General features: G+C 46.0%; 1 protein-coding gene across 19 annotated transcripts in view; it reads left to right on the top strand.

The window, feature by feature from the left end:
- The window catches only part of STK16 (serine/threonine kinase 16), a 142,158-nt gene that overhangs the window by 6,704 nt on the left and 121,855 nt on the right, over positions 1–13,599 (top strand). For 11 of the 19 annotated variants that reach the window (XR_014980108.1, XR_014980106.1, XR_014980107.1 and 8 more), the window contains exon 2: positions 4,547–4,680. The exons of 2 other annotated variants lie outside the window; for them this stretch is intronic. The gene's annotated coding sequence lies outside the window, so the exon portion shown is untranslated. Of the gene's footprint in view, positions 1–4,516; positions 4,681–13,599 lie in introns of all 19 variants that reach the window. 6 more of the 19 variants (XR_014980110.1, XR_014980111.1, XM_085650138.1 and 3 more) reach the window with 1 other exon arrangement.

The raw sequence follows: 13,599 nt of genomic DNA, 5'->3' as shown, positions 1-13,599 counted from the left end.
CTCTCTTCCGCTCTAGCAGCCATGAGTACTCGCTCCAAGCTGAGTGCCTCTTTATTCAGCATTTGTAGTCTGAAGAAATCTGAGAGACAACCATCTTGCTCTTGAAACGCATGGCCTCTTCCTCATTGGAACTGTGAAACTTGCAGTGCTTGATGAGTAAATCAAGTTTTTCTATGAACGTGTCCATCGGTTCACCAGCTTTCAGCCTTTCTTGGTTGAAAATGTACCTTTCATAGTTGACATTTGGCATTGGATTGAACTTGGTGTTTAACGCCGCTTTGATTTTACAGTACATCACTTCATCACCTTGGGGTATTTTCTTTACCACTTACTTTACTCCTTCACCCACCAAAATTCTTTAGCTATTTAATGATCCTTCTGTCATTTGCTTCTTCAAGCGCATCAATTGAATCATCAAAGGATTAAATCCAGGCAGGCCATTGGTCGCCAATATTTAGCTTTTTCACGGTTTCGAAGAGAGGCAGTGATTTTAAGAAGGCAGTGTCATATTTGGTGCTCTTTTCAGCAGCCATTGAAAAAGCTTTACTATTCCAACCACCGCCCACAGCCTTTCAGTCGGTCTGACGGGATTCACAGCCTCGTAAGAAACCCAGTGCTTCTGCTTGGGTTTCTGCGTCTGGTGCTTAGGTCAGATGGCTGTCTGTACTCTGGTTCAGATAAGCGTAATTGTATTCTCTATATAGCTGGCTATTGCTTCATCCTAATGTTTCTCTGCTTCTACTTACAGCGCTTCTTTCACCTGACTGTCGCCACTCGTTGCACTTTCCATACCGGGTTGTCACTGCCTTTAGTGTTTCTTTGTATCAGAAATGATTCCGCTTTTAGCACTTCCTTGCACTCGGCGATCACTGTTTTTGGAGCTTCTCTATACCTGCTTGTCGCTGCCTTTAGCGTTGTCATACTTTATGAATGGTGGCTCTGTGTTAGGCTGTGGTGCAGGATCGCTTGTCTCGACTTTACCAGCAAATTTCTAGCTGACGGCAAACAAACTTTCTGTTTGGCCTTCACTTTCTCAAGAGGACTTGCACTGGCTGGAGTGACGCTTCAACTCCACATACACCAACCGTCCGACTTCGACTCAAACATAAGTGGCGCGCATGAGCAGTTTTCTGGACCATGGCAAACTCTCTGGGAGAGCAGACTCGGTTCTTCGGATTGCGGGGTTGACGTAATGCCCTATCTTGTTTCCAGCTGTAGCATCCTCCCCAGCCTGGAAACATGTAAAGGATCACGCCTCACACGGAGCACGTCATTACATGTCTTTATTCTTCAGAGTGTAACCGTTAACTGAACCTACTACGTCGTTAAGTTTTTTAACTGTACCCAATCACTTATGTCACAGTTCTGTGGAGTCCTACAGGGACCAAAGGGGTCCTGTTATCTCTAATACACACAACTCTTCAACTGAAAGCGCTTTAAGTTGTGGGCATTAAGTAAGAGGCATGGTGAGTTGCAGTTTCGCATGTTTGTAAGAACATAAGTGAGGTGAAGCAATTGTTTATGCAGCTGGGATGGGCAGTACATTGCGGTAACTGCATTGAATAGGTTCCCAACACAGTGACAAAGCTTTGACATGAGAAAGAATCCTGAGAACTTGGGTGAAGACGAGTATTTGGCATCTCACTGTACAGGACTTGGGGTTCTAGATGAAGAAGGTTGTCACAAAATGATTTACCAACTGCTAGGGTAGAGCGGGTTTCTTTATGGACCCTGAATTTGAAAAAGACATTTGTCACTATCACCTGAAGAGGAAGGGAAGTTCGCAATGAGGAGCACTGATTGACGATGATCAGCCACCATATTTCTTGTATCAAAATGGGTTAGTTGATAGCTACTGGTTTGTGAATCTGTGGTGTGTGTAATAAAGCACAAAGAGTCTTGCAAGTGGAGCGCCTTGAGGAGAGGCTAATATGTTTCAATTATCACTCAGATTTTTTTTTCTGGGAGTCAGTGGACTACTTTAGTGCTGATGTGTTCTTTACATTGCGCCAAGCTGCGTAGGATTTGAACCCTCTCGAATTTTGAGAGAACCAAGTTGGAGACACCAGTTTAAAAGCTGCTGCAGTAATCCAAGCATAACGTTGTGACCATGGTGAAAATAAAGGTAATTTTTTGATTCAAGTGGAGCAGCAGTAGAACCTGGTGAGTTGTTGAGGAAGACAATGCTGCTTCGGGGGGGGGGGGCACATTTGGTTGGGTAGTTAACGATAATTCGCTATCAAACAGCGCTCCTAAGTTGTTTTCTTGGTCATCAGGTGTTCGAGGAGTTTCTAGTTCATTATGCAAAGGTAAAGAGCAGGGCTACTGTGGCAGGATCCAGGAGTAGAATTTCAGTTTTCTTAATGTTGAGGGAAGGTTAATTATAATACATCCATTGGTGAGCCTATGAAATCAGTGAGACACGCTTAGAAGATGGCAAGTTCATCTTTAAGCTTGAGTTGTAATTGTGTGTCTGCAAACATGTGATATCCAACCTTTTAGAAGTCCAAGATGCAAGCTAGGTTATCCAAACAAACGTTCAGTGATGTTGGGGAACTGACGTAGCAGGTATAGTACACCGCATTTGATGTATGCTGTTTTTAAGAGGACTGGACCCAGAGTGACTTTATGGGCACAATGTTGCAGGGAGGGAATGATGGCAATGCTTTACCACCGATACAGACCTACATAAACACTCTTTCTATAAGTATCATCATTCGATAAGTTCACAGGTATTGCCTTCGCCCTGGAAATTGACTAGTTCTTTCCAGACATTTAGCAAAGTGGTCAGTGCCTTGGTGGGGTTTGAATCCTAGCTGGAAGCCACTTCAGAACTATTTGACTCAACGTACGAGGGAAGTTGGCAGACAAAAATAATTTCAAGCCCCTTAATAGCACAAGGACGACCAGCAGTGGGTCTGCAGTTAGACTGTCAGGGTGTGTAAAGGATCTCTTTTGGCAGGGAGAGAGGATTGTTGGAGGGCCTGAGGTGTGTTTTTAAGGAGATGATTAGTTGACTGTTGATGATAGGTGTGAGGCCAAGGCTCATGGCTTAGCCGATACTGATGTTGCAAGGAGGAGAGGATTTTTTGATGGATGGATGGCAATCTATTACTTATGTCATATTGGGAGATGGGTGCACGCCAGTAGAGAGGGCTAGCAATAGATGGGAGGGCACATCTCCCTGGTGCATGCAGTGTTATGGGCCCTTCAAGTATCTGTGGTAATGATAAAGGATGATAGTGTTGCAAAGTCTGATAAGGGAATTGCCATGCTAAATAATAACATTGGGACCACCCTATCCTTATAGATAAGGAACAGTTCTTTGGTTGAATTGCTGATTTTGAAAGGTGGGCATTAAGGGGTTCTTTCTTTGCTCTGACACCTTTGTATCCTGTGGAGTCGGCACAGCAGGCTGTCAGATGAGACAGTAGGTATGTTTTTAGCTACCTTGACTTTTCAAATGGAGGAGGCTGTCAGGATATCATAGTTTGTTCTACCTGGGGAACAGTTTCCCTGTGAATTTGGGAGCTTACCTACGTAGAGCCTTGGGATGTATGAAGTCCAGGCAAGAGGAGTTTGTAGAAGATCTTGAATTTCAAGGTGCTGTAGGGTCAGTGCTTCAGACTGTATTTTCTTCAGGTAATATGTTCAGTCTATGTCAATAGTATTCTTTCTTATGTCTACTGTCTTGCTCATATTCGCTGTTGAATTTGGTTAGATGAAGGTCACCCCAGCATACCTGTTGGACCTCTAGGAGCTGAAGCTCGGGTTTCAAGGAGAGCAGCATGCCAAGAATATTGCCGTCCTCGTGAATTGGTCCCAGTAGTGCTCTTGTGTACATTTGGGTGGAACATCTGTTAATTTGTTCTTATAGAAACCACATATAGGCTCGGTCAGAATGTGTGGCGCAAGATCAGTGAGACTGCATAGGGCGGTGCTTTCCCTTTTTCACAGATAACATAATAGATTGAGATTTTGACTGCCTAGATTGAAAGGTCGTGAATGAGTTGGAGGGTAGGCTTTGAGGTGCTTAAAAAGAGAGTAAATTGAGATGGACAAAGCAATGCAGTTTCCTCTCATATGATCTCTGCTTTTCTTCAGAAGTTCTAGTTTGTAAGACGGAGGTTGACTATGCTGCAGTGCTATAGAATAGCAAGTGCTGAAGATGTTGAGCCAAGCAAGTCTTGGTGGTAGCTAAGCAGAGGGAGCCATTGTTTAGGATGAGGTCATGAATGTTCTGGGAGATTTTGCATTGAGGAACGTGCCCAGTAAGGCCTTTAGGAGAACAGCATAGAGTCATCAGGAGAGGGGAAGAATCAATGAGACCTGGAGCATAAGGTTGGAATTGGGTGGGCGTGAGAACGTTCTAAGATTACAAGGGCAGAGGCTGGTGAGGCAAAGAATGTATCCAAGCTGGAATGTTGACTGCTTATGGTTGTTGTGAGCTTCTTGGCTCTGGTTTAAGCCCCAAAGATTGTCCATTTTCCTGACTCTTATCTTTCATTTACTGTAGATGCTGATCAGGGAATTTTGTGCATTACAGGAGGTTACAGTTTTTTGCCAAGCAAGTACAGCTGATCTTGAGGGAGAGAAATAGTCTTGAGTGAACACCCTTTCCCAAGCTGATGTATCCAAAGTGTACAGCAGGAGGTTGCTGTTGCCGTCTACTGGGTTGAGGTAGGTATCGTCAGTCATTCTCATGAGCGTAATTGACTGAAGTCTCTGTTTGCTTTGTTTTGAAATAGCAATAGGGTATATGTACTATTTTGTCACACAGGAAACTGCCAAAAATGTATTCTTGCTGGGCATTATTTTGGAAATGTGTGCTTGGGGGTCATTTATGTTGTGCATCAGCCACATGTGTGGTCCCATAGCATTTTTTTGAATCTTGGCTTTCTTTACAATTCCAGGAATCTTGCAGATCAGCACAATGGTTTGGTGAACAATGTATTAGTTGGTATTGGTTCATCTGGAGAGGATATGATTGAATCTGTCAGCGTTCCTTGTAGCGATTTCTCTATGTTGATCTGCATGCTGAAGTTCTTCATTCTATGTTGGCCAAGTGAGTGCACAGTTGTCCTTGATCGGCTTGAGGTGGTTGATCTTGAGAGGCACCAATTACAAATTAAATGGCTTCAACGCGGTGTTACATATGGATGGGGTAGTGTGTTTACATTTACTGAATGTTTTTGCTATGTGCTTTGTGAGAGGCTTTGATGTTTGTGCTCTTGGAGTGGCAGCACAACCATTTGTATTTGTGCAGTGGTAATATCACTAGAGAGAAAAAGAAAGAGACACTCTAGGTGATCTCACCCGATGGAGCTTAGTGGTGGGAATACATATAGAGAAAAAGAAAGAGACAATCGAGGCGATCCCACCAGATGGTCGTGTAGTAAGACTACAAAGAGAGAGAAAGAGACACTCTAGGTGATCTCACCGGATGGAGCTGTGTGGTAGGAATATAAAGAGAGTAAAAGAGAGAGAACACTTTAAGTTATCTCACCGCATGGAGCTGAGTGGTGGGAATATAAAGAGAGAAAAAGAGACACTCTAGGTGATCTCACCGGATGAAGCTGTGTGGTGGGAATACAAGGTGAGAAAAAGAGACACTCTAGGTAATCCCACCGCTAGAGCTGTGTGTTGGGAATATAAAGAGAGAAAAAGAATGAGATGCTCTGGGTGATCTCACCACATGGAGCAGGCTGTGTGTTGGGAATAAAAAGGAAGAAAAAGAACAAGACACTCTAGGTGTTCCCACTGGATAGAGCTGGTTGTGTGGAGGGAATAAAAAGAGAGAAAGAACAAGACTCTAGAGGACCCCACCGGATGGACCTGTGTGGTGGGAATACAAAGAGAGGAAAAAATAGAGACACTCTAGGTGATCTCACCGGATGGAGCTGTGTGGTGGTAATACAACAAGAGAAAAAGAAAGAGACTCTCCAGATGATCCCACCAGATGGAGCTGTGTGGTGGGATTACAAAGACAGAAAAAGCAAGAGACCCTCTAGATGATCCCACCAGATGGAGCTGTGTGGTGGGATTACAAAGACAGAAAAAGAGGCCCTATAGGTGATCCCTGATGAAGATGTGTGGTGGGAATACAACAAGAGAAAAAGAAAGAGACACTGAGCCCACTTGATAGAGCTGTGTGATGGGAATACAAAGAGAGAAAAAGAGGCACTCTAGGATGGTGATCCCACTGGATGTAGCTGTGTGGTGGGAATATAAAGAGATAAATAGAAAGGGGCGATTTACAGCAGTGTACTTTTTATGTATTTATTTTTGGTTTAGAGCATACAAGAGAAACAAGATAAGACATTGGTTACAGCGATTACTTATCAGGGACCATAATCAGAATGTCTAGTCCCACCAGCGTCCTTAATAAAAAGCAGTGTGGCATTGTCCACCCACTGTGTCAGCCATTGCTCATCCTAACATTTGTCCGAGTGATCAGCTTGTATGGGTATGTTAAAAAAATATGTGAAGGTCTATATAGCTTGAGGTCTGGACGTTAGGGAAAGCAGTGTGGTGTATAGGTCAAATTCCTCATTAGAAAAGACTAAAGATGCCAGCCAGTCCTTGTATTTAGGTGACCCTCATCACCTCAAACTACATGCCACCAGTCTCTTTGCCAGTAAAAGCGCTTAGAGCAGTGTGTCGTCGGTGGGCCTCGGGAATCTCCAACACCCAGCCTAGCACTGCAGCTCTTGGGTCTCTGGGCATCTCATAGTCAATCATGTTAGGCAGTGCCATGAGAACCTCTGCCTAAAACCGATGGACTGAGGCACACAAATATGCCAGATGTAGGAAATTTGCGTTCATGTGTCCAAACCTGGCACAGTTAGATGTTTCGCTGAGGCCAAATTTGTGGAGTGACAGCGGTGTGTGGTAGGCCCCCTGTAAAAACTTGTAATGTATTATGCAGAGCCTACTGCTGGATGGCCCTAAGCCATATGGTCACAGCTGAAGGCCCACATCTTCTCCAGGATTTCCAATTCAATCTCCCCCTCCCATTTGGTGCATGCTGTATGGACAGATAATGGAGTAACTTCCAATGAGGTGCAGAATAGCCTGGAAATGAGCTGCTTCACGGTAGGGGTGATCAAAAGTGCCTGGCATGTTGCTGGCTCCGCAGGGAAGTCTGGCATGTGGGTTCAACGGGAGCCTCTAATTCTATAGTATAGAAAGATATCAAGGGGAACATGTGGCATGGAACCCGCAAAATCAGTTGTACACATTTTTTGTAACCCTCGAGGATGTTTCAGGTCACCGGCAGGGCACTTGGAGAGTCACTCATGGTAGCAGACATGCGAACTGATGTATCATAATATGTTGTCTGTATGGCTTATATTCAAGTGTATTATAAACAAAAAAGGGAGAAGAGGTGATAAAAGGGCTTATCCTCCTATATATTGAAAGTGTCCATCTTTAGACCTATGGGGCACCGCTATCAAGTGTTCCTACACATGTGGAACTAACACCAAGCAGGTGTGCACATTTCATTTGGCATGCCGAGTGTTTCATTGGTTTGCTCTTTGAGCTTGCGTAGGGAGTGGTCTCGGGGAGTGGGATTGACGGTCCTGGGAACCCTGGTGAGTGAGGGTTTTTTCTTACAAGCATTGTTTTTCCAGTAAAAAATTTGATAGGGTTGGGCTTTTCAGTCTGATCACTTTCAAGCGTGTCACTGCTGGTTGTGACTATGCTGGCAACAAAGTCCTTCCGCCCTAAGGACCTACACTGATGGCCCAAATCCATCAGGAAATCTCCCAGTCTAAAGATCCCCCATTCAAACTACCCCTGAGTAGACGGCAGTGAACATAACAATCCATAGATGAAACAGAAAACGGAGCAAAGAGAGTAATACCCCAGGGTGTCGCCAGAGTCACTCATGGGCTTTCCCCGCAGACTGAAGTCACGGGTGGCAATAGAAGAATATCTCTTAACAGCTATGTAGCGTACAAAACAGGAACAAAAAATGATGCTGCAAGGGGTCCGCATGAACACTCCTGGCAGGCTGTATGCGTCCCGGACCAATCTGCCAGGCCTATCAGCATTAGGAGCGTGGTACATGCAGTTGACAATGTTATCATTCTAGTCTTCATCTCAGTCCAATTCATTCATCCTAGACAGTATTGCTGCCATTTTGAGGTATGCTACTCCGCCGTGTCCCATGGATTAGCTTCTTTGGGAATTCCAACACCTGTTGGGGGGACTGAAGCACTTGTGGTCTACTATCATGCGTTAACCTCAGCCGGGCCGCATACAGCATAACATAGGGTATATTAGCCTTCAGTAGTTGCTGTTTGATGGGGAGGAATTTCCATCTGGTCTCCTGGACACCAATGGTGAAGTTCGAGTAAGGTACAATGTCCTGTCCATCAAAAGATGATTTCCCTTTTCCTTTGGCCAGGTGGCGTGCCGAGTCCTGATCACAGATATTCAGCATCCATGCTAATATTATCCCGCACCTGGCTCCTGGTGGGCGGACTCGACACCAGGGATCTGTGTGCCCTCTCCACCACCAATAGTCAGGAGACGGAATCTGCGACGAAAACTCCCAGCAGTAACTTTCCCACATTTTCCTCCACTTGCCCGGTATTAGTGGGCTCTGGCACTCCAAGGATGCCGATGTTTCAGCTGGATCGTGCCTCCAAATCTTAATTTTTAGCAGGAATGACATAGAAGACCTTCTCTATATTGTGAAGAGTCATATCTTCGTGGCGTGAGAGTCCTTTGCTGTGGAGATCCGCCGCTCTGCCTGGGAGATGCAGTCATGTTGCTCAAGTTTTCTAGTGATGTAGTCCATACAAATTGTAAGGGCATCCATTTTGGAATCAGTGGAGATCAGGCCCTCCTGCATGGCCTTCAGCAGCGCCTTCATGTTCTCTTCGCCGGGTTCCAACTCTGAGGTGGCATACACATCCTCCATGGCCAGCAGGGCATGAGTGAATGACCTGGGGCCCCTACCGGACTCAAATGACAACTTCAACTGCTTATTATCGGCTTTATCCATTGTGGCATTAACAGTTTCACCCAGCAAGTTTTTGGGCCCCCTCTGAGGATGCAAGTAGTTGAGCTTCGCTCACACCGCCAGCCAGTGTCCAGCACATACAGAAGACCCGCACGTTGTAAGTTGGCTCAGGGCACTACGCGGAGCAGCCACAATGGATCTTGCCTTCACCCCCAACCGTCCGAGGCTGCGGGGGGCACAAGCAGATCCAAGGCTGTTAAGCCCTCCCCCGATGTGTTGTCATAGGCTGCGCACCACCCGGTCACACCATGCAGTTCCTCCAGGCCAAGAAAGGCTTTACTTTTACCCACTCCCTTGGGTTTGGGGGAGGTGGGGGTAGGGGGATGTTATGTTGTGTTATTTGGATTTGTATAGCGCACAGCTGCCCCAGCAAAGGGGTGTCCCGGCGCTGCAGCATCAGACAGCAGAACCAAACACAAAACAGTGGAACATCAAAAATAGAAGGATGATCAAGAAGACTAAATTGGGGGAAAAAGAAAAGTTTTATTCGCTTTCCTAAAGGCGAACAAGCAGTTCATCCTACGAATCTGGACAGGCAGGGAGTTCCATAACTTAGCTGCCAAGCAGCGAAAAGACCGGCCCCCAGCGCAAAGGTGTTTTACGCAGGGGACAATAACCAGATGCTGCCCCAAGGAGCGCAGCTGACGCGGGGGAACATAAGGGATAAGCAGGTTACCAAGCAGGCTTGGAGTAGCCAGCTTCAGAATCTTAAAAGAAGGACACAGCATCTTAAATTGAATACGCTCCGCCATGGGAAGCCAATGAAGTCTTCGAATGGCAGAGGAGCATATCCGCGGGAGCCCTAACAAGGCTCTAGCTGCTGCATTTTGAACACGCTGCAACCAAGTTATTTCAGCTTGATTTGCCCCTAATAAAAGAGAACTAGCATAGTCCAGTCGAGATAAAATAGCTGACTGGACAATCAACTGGCGTGTTGGTGGATCAAAAAACTTCAGAGGAGGCTTAAGACCCCGTAGGAGTCCAAAGCATGTGCCGGCAACCTTTTTGGTATGGTCTTGAAAACTGAGGGAGGAATCCATCCAAACCCCCAGGTTCTTAACCACTGCCTTGGGATTAGGAGTACTACCCAGGACACTCTACCACCATCGCTCACTCCACAGGCTTGAGTTCTTCCCTACTAACAAAACCTCAGTTTTGCTAGCGCTCAGCTGTAAGCGATTAGTGGTCATCCAATCTGCAACGGCTGCCAGGCCGCCACTAAACCTAGAGGCGATCAGTGTGGAACCTTCAGCCAGGGCCACCACCAGCTGCGTATCATCCGCATAGGAGACCATGGTGAGGTCCCACTACCTGGCGACCGTTGCAAGAGGCTGGACATACAGATTGAACAATTACAGACTAAGCTCAGAGCCCTGGGGCACCCCCTGATCGATAAAATGAGCCTGAGAAAGGAAAGGGGGGGCTGACACTCGGAAAGATCTATCGGTTAGAAAAGATCTAAACCATTCCAAAGCCAGGCCAGCCACACCCGCCTCCTCCAGGGTAAATCACAGTACACAGGCGGGTGCGCAGAGGGTAGGGAATACGGTCACCAAATTGTCTCCATAATATCCTCTGCCAGAAATAAAACAGAGCAGGATGCCAGCCATCAACCAGCTGCACGTCGCAGGAAACTCTACTTGTTGTGAAGGTGGGTCAGGACACCTTGTAGCGTGGCTGCAGCGGGTCCCACCCCGGCCCCAGACCATCAGAACCTGCAGGCCGCGAGAGGGCGGCAAGGAAGGCCAGGGCCTCCCTGCCTCCCTCCTGATGGATTCTCCCCTGCTGCGTTACCAGCCAACTTCACAAGGAAGTCTCTCCAGGCCAAGGGGGGCTCCCTGGCCTCTAGTCACCGGATTGCGGCTCCCTCCTGGTATGGCTGCTCACCATGTCTATCCTTAGTACACAACATTCCAGCGCTAGCCAACCCAGCTCCGTTAGTAATGCCCCGTTCGTCTCTTTAGGGCAATGGGCCGCCAGGTCAAGCTGCCACCTCTTATTGTTGCAGGCCCCAGCCACCTTCAGGCTGCGATCTTAACAGAAGGCAAGTGCAGCTCAGCGATTCTGTGCGAATATGATTTTCAACCTTATCTAGATTCCCCAGCACGTTAGTCATGTGTATGCCACATGGGAGTTAGAAACCGGCGTTTAATAGTGAATGATGCTGGATTATTCCTCGTCGCCGCACAAATGTGATGTTCCTGCAGTCATCTTGTTGTCCAGAACTTTGGTACCCCCTGCAGCAGGGTGTTGATGATGGCTTTTAGCGACTGTTTTTAATAGTAATTAATATGCATAAATGAATATTGGAGGAAGTTTGCTCGATTATGAATGGGTGCTTTTAGAGTGATGGTGTACGCTTCCTGTGGTTTTTCTATAAGTATATTGTTACAATATATGTAGAATGTATGGTCCTATAAATGAAATGGCCCATTGTTTTTCATAAGGTTTGAATAATGAGCTCCTATCATGCATGCATAGTATGCATGCACTTTATTATGTGGAAATCAATAAAAATAATATAAAGAAGAATTAGACAAAAAATAGGAACTTATTTGCTTTACCTCGGTTAGCTACAAATGAAAAAAGAAAATGTCAGATATTATGTTTGCTTACATTTTTCTACTCCTTCCAGCAACCTTTTGTTTCCCTTTAACTTTTATTAAGGTGAACATACACCTACAACACATTAAACCTTACAGTGTGCCATCATGGCATGCAGACATACAAAGTAGTTCAAACAGATACAAATTTCACACCGGAAAAGTGGCGAGATCGACGGTTAGGGATTGCAATAGAAGCAGCGCACATCTAACCAGTCAGTACCAGCAGATCCAGCGTGACCATACAGTGGACTGCTAGTCATAGAGGTCCATTTGAGAAGCATGTCTTAGAGATGCACAACAGTGTGAACCAGCATTATTGGGGCATTGTGTGTCAGGAGGTAACTTTGCAGGGGCCACTATATGTTGTTGGCCCCGTTGATTGACTCCATCATCAAGAAATTAAATTAGAGTTGATCATTACAGTATACGACGTCTTTGAAGCGGGCCTTCTTGGTGGGGAGTCCATCCCTGCCACACACACAGGCCACAAGCCTCTTGGCCAAGAACAGCGCTATTGAGACGTAGCGTCTGATGCCTCGGGGATTGCCCTGGTGTAACCTAGGAGGGCAACAAGCAGGGACGGTGAAATAGCTTCTTTAATCTCAAGCAGGTGTCTGAACACCCGACTCCAGTATTGGGCTATTGGGGATCATGTCCATGAAATGTGGAAAAAGTCCGCCCCTGGAACACAGCATCTGGTACATTGGGAGTCTTGTCTGAGATGGATAGTGTGTAATTTAAATGGTGAAGAAACTTGAAATGCAAGAGCTGGAGATGGCTGTTCGTGGATAGAGTCCTCAATTTGTCGCAGCAGTATAGCCACTCTTTGTCGGAGATTGGGCCACCCAGATCCACTTCCCATTGGGATCTACCTCCCTCCAGGTACAGGTGTGAGACAAGACATTTAGGGATTGCACTGTCAGGAGGAGCATGAGTGTTTGTGACCTAGGGGGCGACCTCGGGAAGGTCGGATAGTGCTACAGGGGACTTTAGGTCGGAGGACTGTAAAGGTGTCAAGGAAGTGGGTGGAGTTCTCCCTGTTCACCAAGAGTGGGCAGAAGAGAATATCCCATCCGTGAACAGGTCCCCAGGATTCTGCACGCCGTCATGCGGCACAGAGCGGGCTTTGCCATAGTAAGTAGCGATACAGGAAAGTGTGTGATTGCTTGGTGTGGAGAGAAGAGGATTGGGATAGCCATATGAGTGCGGAGTTTGTCCCAGGCTAGTTGGGTGCAGGCCACAGTGACAATCTCTGAGCGAGTATTTTTTGTCGTCTGGTCAGTTAGAGTTGAGAATAGATTCGATTGGAAGTGTTGTGTTCAGTCACAAGGTGTGCCATATATTGGGGTGGCCGCAGCCAATAGTAAGCAAAGTTGGCTGGTGCACACAGGTAGTAAAACTCAAAAGTCTGGGGTGGCCAAGGCACCATGCTTATATGGCAGAGTAAGAATCTCACAGCCAATCCAGGGCTCTATGCCAGCTCAGGCTAGCATGATCATCAAGGAAATGAGGGTTTTGAAGAGTTGACAAGGCAGGGATATCGGGACAGACCTTTTAATGTATAGACTAGGGGTAGCCTAGTTTATGTTAGCAATTTGAGATGAACATGGGTCACTTACATGTGGGTCTGAAGGATTGCAGTAATGACAGGATTTCATGTGGGTTTTCTTTTGGCGTGTATGGGAAGCTCCTATCCTGTTGTGGTGGAGGAAAGGAGGTTAAGGTAACGAGGTGTGAGAGGGCAATGTCAGTTCCTATTTTTTGTGCTTAGTATATGAAACATTGTATATTAAATAAAGTAACCTCGGCTGAGGTTTAGTATATCTTAAAAGAAAATAGGTCGTGTGTGGGCTTACTGTGATTATTATTAATTTGGCTTTATTGTAGTTTTATTTGGTCATTTTTCTTGACATTCATGTGTGTGATTGATTCAAAAGCAACCATTGATATTGTATTTAA

Source organism: Triturus cristatus, chromosome 3_2 (assembly GCF_964204655.1).
Source record: "Triturus cristatus chromosome 3_2, aTriCri1.1, whole genome shotgun sequence".
Classification (NCBI taxonomy): Eukaryota; Metazoa; Chordata; class Amphibia; order Caudata; family Salamandridae; genus Triturus; species Triturus cristatus.
This window is presented reverse-complemented; position numbering and strand designations above follow the sequence as displayed.